The sequence below is a fragment of the Gracilinanus agilis genome, chromosome 2 (genome assembly GCF_016433145.1).
Source record: "Gracilinanus agilis isolate LMUSP501 chromosome 2, AgileGrace, whole genome shotgun sequence".
NCBI lineage: Eukaryota > Metazoa > Chordata > Mammalia > Didelphimorphia > Didelphidae > Gracilinanus > Gracilinanus agilis.
This window is the reverse complement of record NC_058131.1, coordinates 520,297,680-520,303,268: the sequence shown is the minus strand read 5'-3', so window position 1 is coordinate 520,303,268 and position 5,589 is coordinate 520,297,680. Positions and strand designations below refer to the sequence as shown.

Here is a 5,589-nt window from a genome sequence, read left to right as displayed (position 1 = left end):
AAATGAGCAAAACCAAGAGAACATAGTAAACAGTAACAGAAATATTACTTAAAGAATAGCTTGTGTATGTTCACCTCCAGAAAAAGAAATGATAAATAGAAATAAGACATTGTTTTATACATACATATATATCTTTTTGTCAAATCTTTAATGGGGGAAGGAGGAAGGAGGGAGAGAGTTAACTGAACATTTTAATGTCACAAATGGCACTGAAGAAAAAAAGCAAATGACAAGGGAACACATTCCTTACTATCCCAGCTTGTTCTTTTGTACATAGTCATCATATTTAAAGATCAATTCGCATATTCCTTATATGTTTATAACATCACCACTTAGTTGAAGGAGGCTAGATAGAGGTAGATTCTGAAGGACACTAATAATGATAACTATAATATTTGCCTAGTGCTTACTATGTGGTAAGTGCTTTACAATAAACATTTTACAACTACTCAAATGTTAAGTGCTTCTATTACTCCCATTTTACAGATGAGGAATTTGAGGCAAACAGATGTTAAGTAACTTGCCCAGAGTCACACAACTAGTAAGTCTCTACAGCTGAATTTGTACTCAGGTCTTCCTGATTCCAAGCTGAGTGATGCTGTATTCACTGCACCAAAGACAGGAGATGTACAGTATGATAGCAATGGCCAGTTCCACTCAAAGGATGATAGGGAAGAAAAGAACAAAGAGAGAGCAAAGAGAATATTTAGTCCCACAGAGCAACACAGGGAGATCTTAGGAACACAGATCTAGAGACATAAAGATATCAGAGGCCAGCTAGTTTGACACCCTTATTTCATAGATGAGGAAACCTAGGCAACATAAGTTATACATCCTTGCTTACGTAGGTAAGAACAACCAGGTGGCTGAGAGGAAGAAGGTTATCCAAATATGGAAACAATAAGGGTATTTGGGAAGGGCATGGTGCCTATTCCAAACTGGGAGCCAGCTGACCAAAATCAGCTGATGGACTAAAGGAACTTGATCAAAGCAGAATGTGGGAGCTGAAACCATCCGGCATACCAGGCAGAGTATGGAGACTGTAACACCAAGACCTTAGATAGGTACAGCCAGGGTATACTAATGCTGGAGCAAAAAAAATGAGTAAAATTTCCCCAAGGGAAGCAAGCATAAGGCAAATGCAGAAGTTAATTCCCCAAAGTTTTCAACTCCATTTACATTACTGGGATTTTTCCTTTTAATGTTATGATTTTTTTAAACCCTTACCTTCTGTCTTGGGGTCAATACTGTGTATTGACTCCAAGGCAGAAGAGTGGCAAGGGTAGGAAATGGGGGGTCAAGTGACTTACCCAGGGTCACACAGCTGAGAAGTGTCTGAGGCCAGATTTGAGCTCAGGACCTCCCGTCTCTAGACCTGGCTCTCAATCCACTGAGCTACCCAGCTACCTCCTTAATGTTATGATTTTATGTTGGGATAGTGATTACCTATCTGAGAAGGAAGCAATTCTAACTATAAGTACTCTGTTACTAACTAGAATTCAGATATGAGTCCCATTTTTGTTCTTTTAGTCATTTTTAATTGGCCCAACTCTTTAAGATCCCATTTGATGTTTTCATGGCAAAGATATTGGAGTGGTTTGCCACTTCCTTCTCCAGCTCATTTTACAGATGAGGAAACAGAGGCAAACAAAATTAAGTGACTTGCCCAGGGTCACACAGTTAGTAAGTGTCCAAGGCTAAATTTGAACGCATGAAGGTGAGTCTTCCTGACTCTAGATCCAGCACTCTATCCATTAAGCTATGAAGTAAATTTGCAGGACAAGAGGAGTCTATCTCACAAAAGAATAGTTTGATACAGTAATATAATAATGTGCATATCTTTTTACTGAATATAGAAACATGGTAAACACCCTTTGATCCATTCATTGACAACAACAGGAATACCTTCAGGACACCTGTGCATCTTGTGCAACGGAAGTCATAAACCAACACACATCAATAAATACGATCTCCTGGGGTTGTAAGACACTTTTCAGAACCTGGGAGAACAGTCCCTAATTGCATTCCACTACAGTTTATGTCAAGTGGATTAGATATTATCTGGCCAATGGCTTCAGCAACACCACCATGAAGCAAGTTAATAGGAATTTTCAAAACTAAGATATTAGGGCTGTCTGCTGAAGGTCTTAGAAACATGGGAAAGCCCAATACTCTTAAGATTCCAAATGTAAAAATTACCGTAAAAGGCTCCTACATAGAGTTATTCCTGCATCAGAAGATATCACTCCTCTGTAAAATCCACAAAAGCCACTTTCCTTTGCATACATTGTTTTGAATACATGAACAGTTCCTCTTCCTGTGTATGTGTGTTCTCCTCTCACCTGGAATGCCAGGAGAACTCTTAAGCATGTCAAACAGGTAAGTACAACTGACTATTGTCATACCAGAAATACTGGTGGTAACAGACTTCTTCTTCCCTCATTTATAACTACAACCTAATGCAAAGAGCATTATGTCTTCATCTACTAGGAAGCAACAAGACCTTCAACCAAACTGAGATGAGTTTGTGTTTCTTCCATGGAGCCAGCCATTAGCCAACAGACATGTCCTGAAACCCCAATTTTGGTGGTAATTAACTTTTCTTAAGGTCATCAACTGACTTGTACCACCTGGGAAGATTCTACTCATCATTATTCCGTTTCCTTTCTACAACCCAAGATACCCTTCCTTTTTGGGGACAGCACATAAGGCAGATGCATGTAATGGTGATTATGTGCCTATGATAGTATCTTCACTCCATCCAAAGGTGCAGTGGTTGTTCTGGCACAATATCCTGCAATGCCTCTGGCTACCAAGAAGCACAAGTACTAGTGGTAGCACGGGTGGGCTCCCAGCTCCTGCTCCTTGGCTCCCAAGGCAACAGTGCCACCATTAGAGTCACAGGGCTGCTTGGGCTCCAAGGGAACCCTGGGGTTGTCCATGTCCCTCTCATGAAGGAAGTTGATGAGGTCAGGTCAAGAACACATGATAGAGCAGCACCGAAAAACATATTTTTAAAGACACATAGATGCTTAATGTTGATTTGTGCATTTATAATTCAGTTTCTGGACTTTATCCCTGAACTTGTTTAACTCTTCCCTCTTCCTCACCTCCCACATCCAATCAATTGTTAAAGCTTGTCGATTCTATTTTACAAGCAATCTCTATATTTTGGTCCCTTCCTTTCTTTGCCAATCACTACTACTCCAACATAATTCCACATTTCTACCTGCCTGGGCAGTTGCAATAGCCTATTAACAGACCTTCTTGCTTCCAATTTTCCTCTTAACCCTTACCCAACCTGACAGATTAAATTTCTCTGTGCATGGGTTTGTGTGTGTCTTTCCTTTGTCCTAGATCTTCAGTGGCTCCTACAGCTTTGGATATAGGGTCAAGGTGGCACCTATGTTTTATTGGTATTGGGAGCCCAGGTAAGAAAACTCCCTCTATTTTAATGGGTTCTCATCCTCTCAATATAAGACTATATATAGTCTGAGAGAGTTACCTAGGACACTAAAAGGTTATGTGATTCACTACTAGTCACAGAATCAGTGGGACTTGAACCAAGGTCTGCCAGACTTTCAGGCCATTTCTCTGTCTGCCCTATTATACTGCCTCTGGATAAAATTCACTCCTTTGTGATAAAGTCACAAAATATCACAGAAAAAGGCTGCTGGATTTGACATCCCAAGAATGTAAGTTACTATCTGAGTTCTATAATTTCCTTAGCCTGTATGACATTAGACAAATAACTTAATCTACTAGAATTCAGCTTTCTCATCTCTGAGTGAAAGGATTAGGTTGCTTGGCCTCTTTCAATTTTAAATCTTTTATCTTAGCCTGGTATGCAAGGCCTTCCACAAACTGGTAGCAAATTAACTTTCTCTTCTAATTTTATGTAATTTCCTTCTGTTTACTCTTTGTTCCAAGCAACCTGGGCTATTTGTTATGCCCTCTGAAAATCCAGTATTCTCCTGCCACCATGTATTTGGTCCTTCTATTTCATATGCCTAGAACTCTCTCTACAGTTCTAGCCTTCTTTCTACTTATTGAAATCCTATCCATCTTTAAAAATACAACTTGAGCATTCCTTTTCCATGAAGCCTTCTCTGAAACTCCCAGTCAATGGTGATCTTTGCCTTCTCTTATACATTGATCATTATCTATTTTATATTACACATATATAATATATGTTTTATACATAAAATAGGGAGTTAGGTGGCTCAGTGGATAGAGCACTGGGCCTAGAAGACTCATCTTCCAGAGGTTGAGTCTGGCCTCAGACACCTATTAGCTTTGTGACCTTGGGTGAGTCACTTAACCCTATTTGCTTCAGTTTCCTCATCCATAAAATGAACTGGAAAAGAATATGGCAAACATCTTTAGTATCTCTACCAAGAAAATTCCAAAGGGATCACAAAGACTCAGATATGACAGAAAAAGGACTTAGCCACAATATTTTATGCATAAATTAGGAACAGCTAGATGGCAAAGTAGATAGAGCATCAGTCCTAGAGTCAGAAAGACTTATGTTCCTGAGTTCAAATCTGGCCTCAAATACTAACAACCTGGGTGACTATAGGCAAATTAATTAACCTTGTTTGCCTCAGTTTCCTCATTTGTAAAATATGCTGAAAAATCATTCCAGTTTCTTTGCTGGGAAAACACCGAAAGGGTCACAAAGGGTCAGACACAACTGAACCACAACATATAGTTTATTCCTCTACTACAGGGGTCTGCAACCATTTTGGCCGTAACAGCCATAAACGCCACATTTTTTAAAATGTAATTTTGTAAGAGCCATACAGTGCTCACAGTGCGCACTCCTGTAACAGTGCACGCTCCTGTAACAGCGCCTGAAAAAAAATTGACTTTATGGTTCCTGCAGAACGTTGCCGACCCATGCTCTACTAGAATCTAAGTTTTAAAGGTGCAGGGGCTTATTTATTATTGTTGAGAGACAAACATAGGATACAAAGGACATTAGGAGTTAGGAAACCTGGGCCTGGTAGGTCTAAATTATTCCTACTATTCTTAGTTCTATAGCTTTAAGCATCATTTAATTTCTTTGAGCCTTTATTTCCTCATCTAAAGAGGCAGAAATAAAACTTATTGTGCTTGCATCAAAGGAAGGTTTACTTTGTGAATGGAGAAAGTACATGCACAATGGAGAATGCAAAAGTGAGCTATTATTTAATCTTTTTTCTCTCTATAGCCCCACTCCCACCCCTAGTTCTAAGCACAGTGATCTTCACATAGTGTTCAGTTAATAAAGAACTATTGCATTAAACTGAATCTTCTCATTGAAAGTTCTCTCCACAGCCAACCCACCTCCAACCAAGCTTGATGGCTTGGTAGGGCCCATTATTCCAAATTCTGACCTATTTTCAGTGTTCAAAGTGGCAGGTAGTACAGATTTCTTTTTTCACATTCCCTAACAGCAAGGGTCAAAGCCTTTTAGAAAGATGACTGAGTGACCAAGTCTAAGTCCTGCTTTCCCACTTTACTTCAAAAGAACAAGAAATACAACAAATAAACTAAAAGAACAATCAAAAGACCAGGAGGTGTGTGTGGGGAGGGGAAGTATTA

At 39.4% G+C, this 5,589-nt stretch overlaps 1 pseudogene; it reads right to left on the bottom strand.

The window, feature by feature from the left end:
• Positions 1–1,956: 1,956 nt before the first annotated feature.
• LOC123234058 lies at positions 1,957–5,365 on the bottom strand (annotated as a pseudogene).
• Between the last annotated feature and the right edge of the window lie 224 nt (positions 5,366–5,589).